This window comes from Geotrypetes seraphini, chromosome 4 (genome assembly GCF_902459505.1).
Source record: "Geotrypetes seraphini chromosome 4, aGeoSer1.1, whole genome shotgun sequence".
NCBI lineage: Eukaryota > Metazoa > Chordata > Amphibia > Gymnophiona > Dermophiidae > Geotrypetes > Geotrypetes seraphini.
This window is the reverse complement of record NC_047087.1, coordinates 206,792,754-206,811,189: the sequence shown is the minus strand read 5'-3', so window position 1 is coordinate 206,811,189 and position 18,436 is coordinate 206,792,754. Positions and strand designations below refer to the sequence as shown.

Sequence of the window (18,436 nt, the reverse complement as noted above, 5' to 3'; positions counted from 1 at the left end):
TAACGCAGCTTAGTAAAAGGAGCCCTATATGTGCAAAATTAGTGATTTGAACAATGTATCTATTATCCCTCCCAAAAAACTTTTTTTGATGATGTGATTTTTGTGGGTTGGATATTTGATGAAGTGATCTACGTTGTTCGTATGGAAACCAAGACCAAAGCATGCCCACTTAAAATTTCTACCACTAGGCTACCTACATGTGAAAATAGAAGCTTTCTAAGATCACCCTTACAATGCTTAAATATTACTTCTTAAGCACGTAGATGTTTTTACAGTGAGCTCTATTCTCAGATTACTAACATACATATGACGCAGTGTTCAGGCATCACTCAGTCTTGATTGTAAAAGTGTGCTATTATTTTTTTGTATCTTCAATAGAAAGACCTTCAGCAAATGGAATGCTGACACTATCAGTGTTTAAAATAGATTTAATCACAAGGCATCAGGAACAATTCTGAAAACAAACTTGACTGCGATTTTTAGCAGCAACTGTTCCACTAAATTGATGCCATTTGATTTAAATTAACCTACATCCAATCAGAATTCAAAAAGGGACCATATCATTACCTCACTCTAACCTGTTATTACATTTTCTCTTGCTGTCTTGTAATTATTGCTCTATAGCAGCAGGTGAATGGTAAAAGATTACAATTCAGAGTACATTTATATAGCATGCTAACATAGAGATTCCACAGCATAAGAATGTGTGACTTTCTGTAAAAGAAAAAAAAGAAGAAGAAAATCTCTCTAAACTTTTAAAACGCTAAACAGAATATTTATAGATTTCAACATTAATTGAATGCTAATGACCTGATTCTATCAATTATAAGTGCAATTTTACACTTAGCATGTAAAGCTGTGCACAGAGGTTAAAGCAGTGTCAGTTCTACATATAAGTTAATGATTAGCTGCTAATTAGCCTTAGCAACCAATTGTTGGTTATAATTGTTTTTAATTAACAGTTATGTACACAAAGAGCTAGATCCACTAAGGGTTAGTTTCACAAAGCAAACCGATCTTGTACCGATCGGTTTGCAACCCCTTTGCCACCAGATTTCCCTCCTGCACTATTCAGTAACGCCTGTAGCGATCCAATCCCGATCCTCCCATGCAAATTAGTAAAGCCCCATGCAAAATAGCCATGCAATTGATTCACTAACAATTGCTTTGCTGTTTTGAATTGGGTTTTACTATTGGCAAACCTGACTGCTGCAGACCTGTCGGTAACTGAGTTACCGACAGGTCTGCAGGTTTTTTGACATGCCTGCCTGTCTTTTTTTATTCATTTTTTTTCCATGGCACAGATATTTTGCATGTGCTACACACGCAAAATATCTACCCCATTAAAAAAAACCTGAAAAGACAGGCAGACTTGTCAAACGGCCGAGGGCACCCCCCGACAAACGTGAACCCCCCCCCTGGCGACCCACAAATAGCAGGAGGGATGCCCACTCCCTCCTGCCACCACCCCACGCTGCCCTCCCCACCCGTGTGAATATGGCAGGAGGGATGCCAACTCTCACTCCTGCCACTAACTGACCCCCCCCCCCCCCGACCGGCACGGCACTTGACCCTCCCCTGGCATGGCCCTCAACCCCCTGGTCCGACCCCGCTTATACCTAAAAGTTGGGAGCATGAGGGGTGCTCAATCCCTCCTGCTCTGTAGGCCTCCCACACACCCACCCCCCAGCCAGGCCCATGCCCGGCAACCCCATACCTCAAAGTTGGGGGCAGGAGGGGTGCTGAATCCCTCCTCCTCTGTAGGCTACCCATCCACCCCCTAAGTGAGGAGGGCATGCACTTGCCATGGACATGCCTGGCACTTAAATGCATGGGTTATGGAATATTATAAAAATTCTATAAAACATGCTAAAAATAGTGTGCATAAATTTGGATGCATGCCTAATTTGCATGTGCCATTTAAATGACTAACGAGTTAGGTGTGAGCATTTACAGTATCCTTTGAGCTAGCATATAGAGAGGGCTCATTCAAAAGCAAAAGTTCTAGACTTTAAAAAAACCTAACTTTGTTCGGATGGGGGATTACATCAAGGAATTGTTATCTGGAAGGAGTGGAAATGCAGTGGGCAAAACTGAAAGGAATAATTATAAGAATGACAAATCTTTTTGTGAGGCAAGTAAGTAAAAGTAAGAGGAAAAGAAGGCCGATTTGGTTCTCAAAAGTAATAGCTGAGAAGGTAAGAAATAAGAGGTTGGCTTTCATAAACTACAAAAGATCACAGAAAGAAGAAGAGAGCTAAAAATATCTGGAAAAGTTAAGAGAGGCTGGTCGTGTAGTCGGGAAAGCAAAGATGCAAATGGAAGAAAAAATAGCTGACACGTTAAAACAGGGAGACAAGATTTTTTTTTTTTTTAAGAAATATTAGTGATAAGAAGAAGTACAAAAGTGGCATTGTGAGACTCAAAGGTGAAGAGAAGAAATATGTAGAAGCTGATAAAGAAAAGGCTAAATTGCTTAACAAATATTTCTGTTCTGTGTTCACAGCTGAAGTGCTGGGAGTAGGACCGCAGAGGACAAACGTGAATAGGAATGGAGGAGTTGTAGACCCTGATTGATTTTGAGAGATTTGTGTTCATGAGGAGCTAGCTAAAATAAATGTAGACAAAGCGATGGGGCCGGATGGTATACATTCGAGGGTGCTGAAGGAACTTAGGGAAATTCTGGTGGCTCCGCTCACTGACCTTTTCAATGAGTCTCTAGAGTCGGGAGTGGTACTTGAGGACTGGAGAAATGCAGATGTGGTCCCTCTCCACAAAAGTGGACGTATGGAAGAAGTAGGGAATTACAGGCCGGTAAGTCTGACTTCTGCGGTAAGCAAATTAATGGAAATGCTTTTTAAATAGAGAATGGTCAAGTTTCTAGAATCCTGTAGATTACAGGACTGGAGGCAATAAGGATTCACTAGAGGTAGGTCTTGTCAGACAAATCTTATCAATTTGTTTGAATGGGTGACCAGAGAATTGGATAGAGAGAGTGTACTAGATGTGGTGTATTTAGATTTTAGCAAAGCCTTTGACAGCGTTCCACACAGACATCTAATAAATAAACTGAGTGCCCTCGAGATGGGTCCCAAAGTGACAGGCTGGCTCAGGAATTGGTTGAGTGGAAGGCAACAGAGGGTAGTGGTCAATAGAGATCGCTCTGAGGAAAGGGATATTACTAGTTGTGTGTCTCAAGGTTCTGTTCTTTTTAACATTTTTATAAGTGATATTGCTGAAGGACTGTCAGGTAAGATTTGACTTTTTGCGGATGATACCATAATCTGCAATAAAGTAGGCACCCTGGATGGTGTGAATAACATGAAGAAAGACCTAGCCAAGCTTGAAGAATGGTCTGAAATTTGGCAGCTAAAATTTAATGCTAAGAAATGCAAGGTCATGCATTTGGGATGCAAAAATCAAAGGGAACGGTACAGTTTAGGGCAGGGGTCTCAAAGTCCCTCCTTGAGGGCCGCAATCCAGTCAGGTTTTCAGGATTTCCCCAATGAATATTGTAGCGGGGCCGGTACCTGGGTTCCAAATAGGCCCGAGCTCCCGCTCACATTAGCGCTGCTCCGACGTGCTTCCCTTGAAGGAAGGAAGTCCTGCTGTCTGACATTCACTTATAGGCAGGTAATAAAAAAACACACAAAGAGTCAAAGTTTTCCTTTTTCCTGCAACATCCACTTTATTCAGTGGTAAAGGGTAAGAGTTGACCTACAATCAGTCCAGGCTCAAAACCCCAAAAATCAAACCATATCAGCGAAATCAGATTAGTGCTAATCAAAAGAATAGGTCCCAGCTTTAGCCTTTCCTCATGAAGACTGGGTAAGTCCAATACAAAAAAACAAAACAGAGCACAAAAAGGTGAAACTGCGTTTGTCTTTACATCCAGACAGAATCAATGTTTCAACACATTTACAAATGTTCTGTGCACAAGCCTTCAGATAGTCTGGCTTGTCCCCAGCCAACTCAGCAGTAGTTGGTGGGGGAGGGGAGTAAGCGAATCCACAAATAAGATTCTGAATTTCAGAATGCCACTAATGGCCCCACTAACCCAACCTGTTAGACTGTGGATTCTCCCCACAATACTTCCCTCACACCCTCTCAAGCAGTAACAGTTCTAGCCAGCTTGATCTGGCTGGAAAATTTAAACCACACAACAAAAAAACGTTTCTCTTTTTTTTTTTTTTCTTTTCTTCCTGCTTCACCCTAAGCAGGGCAATCCCATCCAGCACAAGTCTCAAACAACTTATAAACGAAAGCACTCTTTCTAAGCAGTTCCAAACATACACAGTGGACTAACAAACCCCAAACTTCCCAGCCTGGCCACTTAGCTGCACTCCATTAAGGTGTCTTCAGGCAGACTGGGAGTTTCCAAGAACTCCATAGGTTCTACTGCTGCTGGCTGGTTGTCAGAAAGTTCACAGTCTGGCTCCTGCATTTCACAGTCCTGGGACTCAGGAGCCCAGCCGGGAGAGACCTTCTCTGGGGCTGGCCCCGGGTAAACTGCCTTTCTTTTTCCCAAAGCAGCTTCTAATGTACTCAGGTGAATACGCCCTGCCCTTGGAAGGGGAGGAGTTACCTGCACAATCTGCCTGGCTTTCTTTGGGACTTTACTTATTCCCTTCAGCTGTGAGTTGCTACAGGGAGAGAGATTCTTCTGGGGCTGTTGTGGGCCGTTCTGCTCACATTCCTCTCCTCCCCAGAGATCAGTCAAACCTGCATCCCAGGGAAAACCAGCTTTTTCCTTAACTCTGGTCACAATCCTATCCCCGTGATCAGCTCTCTGGATTACAGGGCAGGGTTTTACTAAGACCTGGCCCGGTAAAGGCAGAGCACCCGGGATAGGATTGTGACAATATGCATTAAATCCATTTGCATGCACTTCTTTCAATGCATATTCATTGGGGAAATCCTGAAAACCTGACCGGATTGCGGCCCTCAAGGAGGGACTTTGACATCCCTGGTTTAGGGGGTGAAAAATGTATGTGCACAACAAAAGAGCGAGACTTGGGTGTGATTGTATGTGAAGATCTTAAGGTGGCTAAACAAGTTGAAAAGGTGATGACGAAAGCTAGAAAGATTATAGGGTGCATAGGGAGAGGTATGGCCGGTAGAAAAAAGGAGGTATTGATGCCCCTGTATAAGGCTTTGGTGAGACCTCATTTAGAATATTGTGTTCAATTCTGAAGGTCGCACCTTCAAAAAGATATAAAAAGGATGAAGTCGGTCTAGAGGAAAGTTACAAAAATGGTGCATGGTCTTCGTCATAAGGCGTATGGGGACAGACTTAAAGATTTTAATCTGTATACTTTGGAGGAAAGGTGGGAGAGGAGAGATATGATACAGACATTTAAATAGCTTCATGATATAAATGCACATGAGTCGAGTCTATTTCATTTGAATGGAAGCTCAGGAAAGAGAGGGCATAGGATGAAGTTAAGAGGTGATAGGCTCAGGAGTAAACTATGGAAATACTTTTTTACAGAAACGGTGGTAGATGCTTGGAACAGTCTCCTGGGAGAGGTGGTGGAGACAGAGACTGTGTTTGAATTAAAGAAAGCCTGGGATAGGCATGTGGGATCTCAGAGAGAGGAAGAGATAATGGTTACTGTGGATGGGCAGACTGGATGGGCCATTTGGCCTTTATCTGCCATCATGTTTCTATGTTTCTAATTGCTTGTGTCTAAAGTTAGCACATAAATTAGAACTTACACCAGTATTCTGTACAAGCAATACACACATAATCACAGATAACGAATTTGTGCTTAGGTAACTTCAGTTGATTTTTTTGAGAATTACCCTCTTACTGCTGGATTCTGTTTAGATTGCACAAAGTTGAGCACACAGTTTGGGTGTGGAACCCAGATTAATGCATAAACTAATTAGCTGACAGCAATCAATTATTGGCATTAACAAGCCCTTAATTTATAGTAATTAGGAGTTGTGTGGATCTGCCCTATGCCCTATTCTATAACATGTGCCCCTAAATTTCATAGCACCCATTTAGAAGCTGAATACAGATGGCCTCTGAGTTAGCAGAGAATTAAATAACATTGGCTCTGAGGCTTGAAGGAGGAGTGGTCCACTTGGGGAGGTGGGGGGTGGAGTGACGCTGCTAAGGCTAATGAGCTTGGGATTTTGAAAATAATTAAAGATAGTGGAATGGAGGAATTGGTAGGTAGTATTATGATATTAAAATAAATAAGGAGAATGAATGTAGGGGCAATTGTGTTTAAAACAAAAAGAGCAGGTTCAGGAGGTAAAATGCTATGAAGGTAATCGAGGTTGTTGATTGGTTGAGCTACATGAGCAGGAAGGAGATAACTGTGGAAATAGTTGTTAGCATTGGAGGGCTAATTTTGAGCAGAAGATAGGAGCGGCACATGGTGCTAAGGAAGGTAGGTTTGTGGGATTTTATGAATAGTTATTTGAAATTCTCACCCTGACCAAAAATGAGTATTTTGGGATAGATGATGATATGGGGTATAATATTGTGTTGAATTTTAATGTTTGGTATAATATTAAGTTTTGGAGTCTGTGGGTAGGAGGTGGTGGTCACAGCTGTGGTTAAGGTGGGGAACTTCACAAGAGGCCTTCATTCAAAGAAGGCACTATAAGTAAACATTTTATCTGGGAGTCATCTGCTTATTGCGAGACTGCCATAAGTGGAGGTGTGGCCTTGGCGACACCTCAGGTCTCATTGGATCAGACATGGGTTTGGAATATTTGTACATGTATGGTTTAAGCATAGACAGCTAAGTCATTACCGACTAGCTACATAAAAAGGGGTTCATAATTACAAGTGAAGGCCGTTTAAGAACTAATTGAAAAGATTTATAATTGTCATGTTCCATTTTCATACATTTCTTAGTTAATTTAGAATAAAGATGCAGCCAAGTTTTTGTCCAGTTCGAAAAGTGGAGGGGCATTTTTGAAAAGAATGTCTAAGTCTGACTTGGATGTTTTTCGCAAGATGACCAAAGTTGAGGGAGGAGAAACGTCCATTTTCAAAACCACTGGAAGTCCAAAATTATTATTTTTTTTTCTAAATCATTGATTCAGACATCTTGGCCGCCAGGATGTACATCCTTAGGATGTCTAACTTTTTGACCACAGAAACATCCAAGTTGAAAATGTCCAAATCTAGACCATTTGGATGTGGGAGGGGGCTAGCATTGTAATGGACTGGCCACAAGGACATATCAATAGCGTAGTGGGGCACCTTACAAGGCACTGCTATGAACTTCACATAAAGCGTGCTAGAAGTACATCTCATCATAATGTATGGTGAACCATCCAAAACTCCCCCCCCAAAACCTACTAGACCCACTGTTTACCACCCCAGTAGTCCTTATGGCTGCAGGTGGCACTTATATGGCTGAATAGTAGGATTTTGGTGGGTTTTGGTGGGCTCATACATTCCACCATAAATATAGTGGTTAGAGGGCCTGGGTCTTCCTCTATATGGCTCATTAGCCCATCCACTTAAGACACTTGTGTGATGCTCTACTAATCTTTCCCATGCCAAATGCTGCTGTTTTAGAGATGGTTACAGATTTTTTTTGAGGGGGATAGGCCAGTGATCACTGGGGAGTGTGGGGGTCATTAAGTAATCCCTCCAGTGGTTATCTGGTCAGTTTGGGTACCTTTTTGGGCACTTAGATACTTTTAAAACAGGTCTAGTTTAGAACGTCTAAGTTCCATGCAGGACATCTTAGGAAATGTTTGATTATAGGTGCAGGACATCCAAGTCTAAACATGCCCAAAACTCACCCGGAATATGTCTCTCGCCATGCCCCCTGGAGCTCTGGACATACATTAGCCGGGATGCCTTGCAAGATATCCATAAAGATGATTTCAAAAATCAGCCTTTGGATGTCAGAGATTAAGATATCCAAGTGCCGACTTATGATGGATTTTGGACGTCTTTATTTTTTGATTGAGCCCTATATTACCTTGCTTGATTATTTTATGAGTAAGCACGAAAGTAATGCAAGTGCCACCTTTATATGATCCACTTATATGGATAAATTAATCAGATTGCTGCTATCTGCATAAATTTAGATACCACGTCCAGAAGGCCCCTCTCTAAGATATAAGGATAAATCTGATTACATTAATTGACTGATACAGAAAGATGGTATATCAAAATCCATGAATATAATATGGGCTTTCTGGGTAACATTTCCTATGTGGTTTCACATGAGAGCCCGCCTCTATATTTTAGAAGAGGGTGTGCACCTGGGTAGACTCTGAGCAGAGCATGGGTAGGGTGCATATTTATGTGTATAACTTATAGAATATTATAAGTGACACACATATTTCTTTTATTATATTTCTATCCCATCCTCCCAACTGCTCAGAACTGGTTACAAAAGGACATTCACAGTGTAGGAAGAGGACATGAAGTTAAAGAAAGGGACTACAGAGAGCAAAAGAACTAAAAAAGGAAGAGAAGATATTGATAGAATCATACAAGACAGTTTCCTAACTATATAGGGACGAGAGGATACAAATAGTTTTCGAAGGGGTCAGTTTACAAGGAGTCAGTTAATTCAGTGTCTATGGCAAAAAAGGAAGGTCTTTGTTGCTCTCCGAAAGGTTATTAGCTGGTACTTAGGCACTTATACTTCCTGAAGCTCTACACCTGGCATATGGACTGACACCTAAGTGTATATAGGTGTAGATATCTAGATACACCAGTATTTTACAGAAGAAAGTAAGCACCTAGGCCCAGATTCTGTAAGCAGCGCCTGCCATGGTGGTCATCTATAAAATGAGCTTCCAGAATTGCAGCTCCCAAGGACTCAAGGCAACAGACATGTAGGCCAGGGTTGCATAGTGACACTGAAGTCCAGTGCTGCCTCTAACCATGCACACCTCTGGGTTTTGACATCACTATGCGCTGCTATCCTCCAGGGAGCTAAACACTGGTCCCGTAGGCCACGTTAAACAAGGGTTTAATTGGGTTTTAATAGCATAACCAATTATCACGCAACTTAAACGAATGAAGTTAGGCAATGATAGGGCGGCTACCACCGCCTAACTTTTAGTGCCTTTTATATAATATGGCCTCTGTTATAGAAGCCCACTTTTAAAGAACTATTCCCAGTGTTCAGTAATTGACATTAGAATGGCATTATCCCCATATTCTATATGTCACCCAAATTTGATAGTGCACGACAAATACACATGCAGATTACTTACTCAGCCGTTAACAATTATTGAAATTATTTGACACTAATTTGGACAAGTGCATGTCTGTCTATGTGTTATTTTATAATGCTCGGCACCTAAATTGACTTACATGCAGTCCAAACGTCGGCGTGCTCATGGGAGGAGCATGGGCAGATCAGGGGTGTTCCCAAATTTTGGGTGAGTAAAAAACGATTGAAAACAAATCCTTTACCGAACCAAACAAGCAAAAACAAAGCAAAGGATATGAAAACCAAACGGATTATAGCTGGATCAATTTATTGGATGATACAAAAAACTCAACACGATTCATGTTTCGGCCAAAGGCCTGCATCAGAAGTCTATGATATGGAATGGCAAGCAGTATCTCCCACCCGCTGCTCATGGTAGGCCTCACTTAATATGGGACTAATCTATAGTAGGCTGGACATATATACGTATGCTAAAATATTGGTCTTAATTGATCAATTGAAGCTGCTAATTTGGCTTTTTTCTGGAATATGCATTTTTTTATGTCAAAATACATGCTAGGCTGCCAGTTATGCATCTGATATCAAATGTTGCCTTTGTTGCAAATGTTATTAAAAGCAATTCTTTTTTTTTTTTGAAAATCATTTTTATTAAGAAGGGAACAACAAGGTAACAAATACAACAAATACGCCTGAGGCGCAAATACCAAATGGTGCCAAGGCAAAAGGCAAGTACAAAGAACAAAGTAGAAATCCATAACAGCACCTTGGAAAGTGTCACAAAGAATGTAGAAGAACAGAAGAATTGCCGGGGAGGAGAGCGTCCTCCCACACACCGGAACAGGAGAGATTTAACATCAAATACAGAATGTATGGAAACAAACTCATCCCGTCCCAGCCGGAAGGAGAGAAGGATACCAGAATCCCCCCAGAGTCCACCCTTAGGAGGGAAGAGACTCAAAATGCGGCGTCCAAAGGTACCCCGTTGGCCCCCTACATTTTATAATAAAGAAAGCAACAACAAAAACCAGCCATCCAGAGCAGCTCCCCCTTCCAAGGGTCTGCTCACCACAACAGGCAACACCAAGAGCAACAAACACACCACAAGCACACTCCCCATTCAATCTCCCCTAATCTCCCCCTATACCGGGCAACCAAAGGTAGCTGCAGAAACTCATTCCAAAGAGCCTTATAGGCCAGCTGCTCAGGATTTAACGAGTGTCGGTAATGTTGAAGCTCTAAGCTAGCCAGATCAGACAGCTGGTCTAGCCAACTGTCTTGTGGAATGGGCCCCTCCCATGTCCACTGCAATAAAATAGTACGCTTGACCGCCAAGAAAATCAGGTAAACAAAACGCCTCTGAGGCTCCGTTAGTCCCTGAGATTCCAGCAGGGTTTGGTCCCCCAATAGCAATGTTTTATAGTCCCACTCCAAATCCCTCTGCAAGACCAAGCGAAGCTGCGCAAAAGACGTATTCCACAAGGTGAGCTGAAGGCATTCCAAAAAGGAGTGCAAGAGCGTTCCAGGGCTCCCCCCACATTTACTACACAAAGCATCGTCCCACAAACCCATCCGCATTCCCCATTGCTTGGTAATATAGACTCTATGGAGAACCCGGAACTGAGTCTCCTGCCAAGCCGCCGAGCACACAAAGACCTGGAGAACCCGAAAAAGCTCCAGGAAGGCCTCGGGTGTGTTGGAAGCAAAAAGATCACGGTTCCACTGATTCCACAAAGGGGTCAAAAGGCCCTCTCGATGAGCAGCTCCAGCGAGTTTGTACCAAACAGAGAGCGACCCCAATGGGGCAGGGATGCTCAAAAGATAGTCATCCAGAATCCCACACAACCATGCCGAACCATGTGATTGGGAAAGGCTATCGAAATAGTGACGGGCCTGCAAATAAGCAAAAAACTGAGTATTTGGGACGGCCCAACGATCCTTGAACTGTGCAAAGGAGGCGAAGGCACCAGATCCAGCATCCATTATCGAATAAAGGGTACAGGCCCCACGTGAAGCCCAAGCCGTAAAGGGGCCACAGCCCAGCCCAGAAGGAAAAGCCGGATTGCCCGTCAACTGTAAAAACGGGGACGCCAGGGGTGTTTTGCCCTGAACCCTACGCCACCACCCCCACGCCAAGCAGAACGGCCTCCAAATCTCAATTTGGAGGGCAATCCCCCTCTCCCACTCACGGGGTCCCGAGGAGAATGCAACAAAGTCAAAAACTGAAAAGGTGCACACCAATCAGTCATCCATCCCGGCGGAGAGAATCGAGCGGATCCGGAAACCCCCTCATGAATAAAGCGTATAAGAGCCGCCACATTGTAAACTCTAAGATCAGGTAGACCAAGACCACCCTGGCCTTTAGGTATGGTCAACTTGGCATAACTAATACGGGCAGAACGAGAACGCCACAAGAAAGTGGTAAAAATGGAGCGAAGCTTACCGATGTCCCGTTGCAGGATCCAAAAAGGCACAGTTTGTAATGGATAAAGAATTTTAGGCAAAAGAACCATCTTAATGAGAGCAGCCTGGCCAAATAGCGACAGTGGAAGATCCCTCCACGCCTCGCATAGGAGTCCAATCTTCTTGATGGCGTCCAGTATGTTAGCCCTATACAGAACTCGGGGGTCTGGGTGAAGGTAAATACCCAGGTACCGCATGGGCTGATGCACCGGCAGGATAGGTAAGTGCGCATGCCACTGCTCCCAGTCAAGTCCCGCGAGAGGTAAGACCTCTTGTCACAGTTAACCTGAAGGCCCAAAAGAATCCCAAAATGTGCCACCAAGCGAAGAGCGATCGGCAAATGAAGGGGAGCCTGATCAAGAAAGAACAAAATGTCATCAGCGAAGAGAGTGAGGCGACACTCAGTACGCCCCACCCTAATCCCCCACAGATCAGGGCAAGTGCGTATCTTAATGGCCAAGGGTTCCAATGCCAATACAAACAGAAGCGGCGAAAGAGGACAACCCTGGCGTGTCCCCCGGCAAAGTTCAAAAGGCGACGAAAGACCTCCATTAATAAGTAGGTGAGCTGTTGGCCTATCATAAAGGCCCTGAATCCAGTGCACAAAGTTCCCCGTCAATCCATACTTCGGCAAAACCCAAAATAAATACTGCCAGGAGATACTATCAAAAGCTTTTTCCATATCTAATCCAGCTACAGCTGAAGTGCCTCCATCCCCTCGGCGGTCATGCATGGCGAATAAGGCCTTAAGCAGGTTCATAGAGGCATACCTATGAGGAACAAACCCCACCTGATCTGTGCCCACCAGTTGCGGTAAAAAGAAATTTAACCGAGCTGCTAAAATTGAAGCCAATAACTTGACATCCTGGTTCAGTAAAGAGATGGGTCTATAAGAACCGACCTGCGTGGGATCCTTTCCCGGCTTTGGAAGTAGGGTGATGTGAGCTAAATTAGGCCTAGGGCCAGTCGCGCTACAAGATAAATGATGAAAATAAGCTTGCAAAGGCTGAACCAATATATCAGACAGAATTTTATAGTACTCTGGACCGTAGCTGTCCGGTCCCGGGGCTTTAGCCAGATGCATTTTCTTAATTCCTAAGCGGATTTCATCCGCGGAGATTGGGCCATTCAACTGCTCTGCCTGACTCTCCAAAAGGCTCGGCAAGGGGAGATCCCGAAAGAAGGCATCCCGGTCGTCCTCCATGAAGGCTCGTCTGGCGTAAAGGGACTTGTAAAACGCCACAAACTGGTCTCGAATTTGAGCCTCCCGAGTGAAACTCTCTCCCTGCTTATTCCGCACCAAGCGAATAAGTTGTTTTTTCCTATAAGGATGCACCAGGGTCGCTAAGAGTCTGCCCGCCCTGTTCCCCCATTGATAAAGCCGGAATTTCTGAAAATAAATACTATGGCGGGCTCTCTGGTCAAGGATCGCATTGATGCGGACGCGAATGGACTTAAAATGCTGGAGGACATGCGCATCCCTACTAGAGCAATGACTCCGCCGCAGAGCAGCCAGATTCCGCGAGAGAGCCAAAAGCTCTGCCCCCTGCTTTTTATGTCGGGTCGCAACATATTGTATAATATGCCCCCGCAAGACCGCCTTAGAAGCCTCCCAAAAGGTTTCCGGAGTCACATCAGAGGTGTCATTATGGGAAGCATACTCAAGCCAATGAGCTCTAAGAAAGGTATGAAAATCCTTATCACTATACAGGGCGACCGGAAAACGCCAAGAGCGCTCCTCCCGCTGGTCCGTAACCCCCAAAGCCAGAACTACCACAGAATGATCAGATAACGGCGTATCCTCAATGGTAACAGTGTCGACGCGGGAAAATAAGGAAGAAGATACTAAAAGATAATCCAAGCGCGAATACATGTTATGAGGGTGCGAGATAAAAGTATATTCACGGTCGAACTGATGAAGCGTTCGCCACGTATCAGCGAGTTCCAACTGACTACAAAGAAAGTTCACCCCCCGTTGGTCCTGATTGCGTGTCCGCGGCTTGGCAGGAGAACAGTCCAAAGAGAGGTCAGCCACCACATTGAAATCCCCTCCAACTATCAACTGGTAAGAGGGATATTGGGTGAGGAGACCCAGAAGCCCTGAGAAAAATTTATGGCTATAAATATTGGGGGCGTACAGGTTGCAAAAAAGAAAATTATAGCCCCATAATTCCCCCAGAAGAAGGACATAACAGCCTTCCTTATCCTGAATAGTCTTATGGACATGAAAGGGTAGCTGTTTGTGAACCAATATTGCGACCCCCCATTGCCTACTGTTATATGCAGAATAGCCCACTTCCCCGACCCAGTCTCTGTGCAGCTTCTCATGTTCGGCAGCAGTAAGGTGGGTTTCTTGGAGATATGCAATATCAACACGATGCTGCTTAAGCCATGTAAATATTTTCTTACGTTTTATAGGTGAGTGGAACTTGGAGGCGAGGAGGATGGCAGTTTGAGTGCAGAGCTCCTCTCCCTGGACATTCTCACTAAAGATTTTATAACTATTTAATCCCTTCAGTTTAACTAAAGTGATTTCAGATGGCTTCAAGAAAACAACTTACATTGGATACTGTATTTGCTACAGATGGGAAAAGTAAAAGACCAAAACCAAACCCTGTAACACCATCTAACACCATTCCATCAGGGGAGAGCCGACGGAGGAGGGCTGCAGTCCGGCCATCGGACCAACGGTCGGCTCAGGGGCCCGTTCCAGCGGGGCACCCGACACTGTCTTCGCTCCTCCCCTATTCCAGCAGGGGAGAGCCGACGGAGGAGGGCTGCAGTCCGGCCATCGGACCAACAGTCGGCTCGGGGGCCCGTTCCAGCGGGGCACCCGACACTGTCATCGCTCCTCCCCCATTCCAGCAGGGGAGAGCCGACGGAGGAGGGCTGCAATCCGGCCATTAGACCAACGGTCGGCTCGGGGGCCCGTTCCAGCGGGGCACCCGACACTGTCTTCACTCCTCCCCCATTCCAGCAGGGGATAGCCAACGGAGGAGGGCTGCAGTCCGGCCATCGGACCAATGGTTGGCTCGGGAGCCCGTTCCAGCGGGGCACCCGACACTGTCTTCGCTCCTCCCCTATGCCAGCAGGGGAGAGCCAACGGAGGAGGGCTGCAGTCCGGCCATCGAACCAACGGTCGGCTTGGGGGCCCGTTCCAGCGGGGCACCAGACACTGTCTTCACTCCTCCCCCATTCCAGCAGGGGAGAGCCAACAGAGGAGGGCTGCAGTCCGGCCATCGGACCAACAGTTGGCTCGGGGGCCCGTTCAAGCTGGACTTCAGTTTTGACTGTTTTGATTTTATTTTCAATTCTTTTTAGTTTATGATATATTTTTTTAATCTCACTTATTGTTTTACCACTTATTTTGTTTTATTTTATCATTCAAATTTAATTTAAATTTCCCCAGAATTCTATTGCTTCAACGGTTCTCCCTCTGCATCTATTCTTATCTCCCCTCTTTTTTCTACCTTTCAAAGTCCTTTAGATCATTGTAGTCTTATTAGAATGTTTATTTTCTTATTTTTCTCATTTATTCTCTATTTTATTTCTTCATTACACTACTAATTGTCATTTTTCCAGGTACTTTAGTTAGATTGTGAGCCTTCGGGACAGTAAGGGAATTTCTAAGTACCTCTTTTACTTATAATTTTAATGCACCCTATTGTCTATTTTTCTGTAAACTGCTTAGAATCCTAACGGAGTTTAGCGGTATATAAGAAATAAATTACATTTACATTTACCATCTACATTGAAAGTGGCTACCTGAAGATTAACCATAGCTGCTGAGAGAAAAAAGCCACCAGCACTCCCATAGAGTAATCCCATCCATACATACCGGAACCCGAGCCTCCCAGCTAGACTCAGCTCCAGAAAGCAACACCACAAAAGTAGGAACATACCCACCTGCTCCTCCAGTCGCCAATGGAAATGTCAAGCGTCCCACCCCTCCCGCCCCCACTCGCCCCATACACCCCTCTACAATCAACCACAGCCACACCACACACAGACACCGACCCCCCCAACCCCCCCTCCCAGAAAGCCGTCCCCCAAACAGCCACCACCCCCAAGTCAGACAGACCCCCATGCACCCAAACCCTTGCTCACCCCTCCCCCGGATGCAAAAAGAAAATATACTAAGAAAATGTAAACCAGACACACAGCTGCCAAGGAGGTAATGAAGCCCCAAGAGCCCCAGAAATAGCGGAAGAAAGGTACTATTCAGAGGCTAAAGCAAAACTACCCCCCCTGCAGAAACAAGGGCAAACAGTGCACAAAAAGGTACAACAGGTACCAGCATCACGCAAAACAGCAGGAAAGGGAAGAACAGAGAAATGCCACCAAGCCCCCCAGCTGCCAGAAAGGTGGGGTCCAAAAGCATCAGTCCCATCCGCTGCAGCAGAATATAGAGGTGACAGAGAAAGAGCACCGCCCTAGAAAGAAAATGAAAACAAGAACCAGTATAAGAGTGGGCTGTGCTATTCGCCGTGGAACTCTCCCTCTTGGTCCCTCGCATAGGAGAAGAGGCTAACAAAGCCAGAGACAAACAGCTGGAGCTAGAAAAAGAACAGCACAGAAAAATGCAAGAGAGAAAAAGAAAGAACAAAGAAACAAAACTGGACCCCCTTACAAAGTTCAAGTCCACCACTCAGCCATGCCCCAAAAGTGCGAGGACTGAGCAGAGCTCCTCCAGCAGGTAACCAGGAGTGGAAGGGAAGAATGGTCCCAGCAACGTCCCAAGGGAGCAACAGGAGCACCCTTGCAGCACTAGAAAGTTCGGAAAAGTCACCAGCGAGTCCAGTCCCAGCCGGCAGAATCCGAAAGGACGGAAGTCCCCCCAACATCACCCAGGCAGGGTGGCCAGGAAAGCGCAGACCTCCTCCGGAGTGTTGAAATAAGCAGACCTGTTATCATGGAACACCCGGATCCGTGCAGGGTACTGCAGGGCAAACCGGATCTGGCGTTGGTGTAGCTGGGTGCAATAGGGCGCCATGGCGTGCCGTTTCTCCGATACTCGAGCTGAGTAGTCCTGGAATATCAAGATCTTCTGGCCTTCATAGGAAAGATCACCCTTGGCCTTACAGCAGGTCAGTAGCCGTTGTTTGTCTGCATAATTCAAAAGACGAGCTATGACTGGCCGGGGCCTGCGGTCTCCATCACGGCAAGCTCCAAGCCGGTGGGCCCTTTCCACCAATAGAGGTACACCTCCAGTATCCAGATTCAATTCCTTCAGCAGCCAGGTCGACACCAAATCCTGCAGGCCCGCATCTAGGACAGATTCAGGAATCCCGATCAAACGGAGATTGTTGCGGCGGCTGCGGTTTTCCAGGTCCTCGGCCCTGTCCTCCAAGCGCCCGCATTTCTCCTCTAGCGCAGAAGCCCTCGCCTCCAGAGCCCCGGTCTGGTCCTCCTGCGCTGACACCCGCTCCTCCGCCTGTTGGATCCGCATAGCCTGCCACTCCAGAGTATCCTTAATGCCATCCATCGAGGACTGCAGGCGAGTCAGCTTATCATCCTGGATGGCGGTCAGGTGTTTTTTTAATTCTTCAACCGCCTCCGATTGCAGCGTGACCGTCGGGCCGGGAGGGCTGTAGCGGGAGGTATGGGCATCGCCATCTTGACAGGCGTGTGTAGGCCTCGCGGTATTTTTGCTGCCCGGGACGCCCGAGTCGGCATACCTCGGAAACCGGCCAAAAGAGACAACAGCCGGCTGCCCCCGATCTGCCCCACCGGAAGATGCCACCAGCAGCGCCAGAGCCCAAGAAAAGCGATGAAAATGCCAATAATGAAGCCGAATGTATCGGGAGAGGTGAGCAAGCACGTCTGCTTAGCTTGAGCGCATCACGTGACCCCCCAAAAGCAATTCTTAAAGGCATGTCTAAAGTTAGACACCAGTTGCCAAAGTAAGTTTCAGCCTAGGGATGATGGTGCAGTCGTAGAGTGGGTCATGGAGGACTTCTGGCTTTCTAGTGATAGGGAGTTATGGGGTTTTCATTTGTGATTCAGTGGGCTTTTAACCCTAACACTTTCTGTCACCATAGGAGATTAGGATGGCCTAGAAATATTTGTGAGGCACTCTGTTGGCTAGATTATCATTATCCAGCTGAAGACAGTTTGTGCTATTGTATATGTGGCCTCTGGGTAATATTTTTGTACTATCTAATGGGTCAGGCTAGATGGGGCAGATATTTAATTACTAAATTATATAGGAGGATTCATCAAAGGACACTAAAGGCCAGATTCTGTAACCAGCGCCCAAGTCTGTGGCTGCATTAAAAGAGGCTGCCGATCACCTGTCAATCACTTTAGGGCGCCGGTTACAGAATCACTGCTTTGGGGAGTCCCTGCTGCTCAGCTGATGAGGGAGGGGGGAATTCCCTTGCCGCAATTGGCTGAGCGGCCATGGCAGGGAACCCCTGAACCAAGGCAGGAGGGATGCCAAATTTCTCCTGCCGGCACCCTGCGCAACATCCCCCACAGGAGGGATGCCTACTTTGGTGTTCCGTGGCCTAAAGCAGCTACCTAGTCGTGATTCTAGCGGCCATTTCAGCCGCTTTTTATTTAGGCATCGGTAGGCGCTTCAATACTGCTGTATTACTTAGGTGCTGGTTATAGAATTTTCCCCTAATCATGTTAGCACGCACTAATGTGCTTAGTGCCCTGTAATGAATTCCCACTTTATTGTCAGTATTTTGTGGATAGTAATGGTTAATTTTTAGAAGTGAATAAAGCTACAGTCCCAATTAGCCACATGATACGTATGATGTCTTATTTGTATGGGAAAGGGTGTCTGTGAATGCCTA

General features: G+C 45.6%; 1 protein-coding gene across 8 annotated transcripts in view; it reads left to right on the top strand.

Moving 5' to 3' along the window:
• Positions 1 to 18,436, top strand: part of GRID1 (glutamate ionotropic receptor delta type subunit 1) — a 1,864,061-nt gene that overhangs the window by 1,296,381 nt on the left and 549,244 nt on the right. The window lies entirely within an intron of this gene.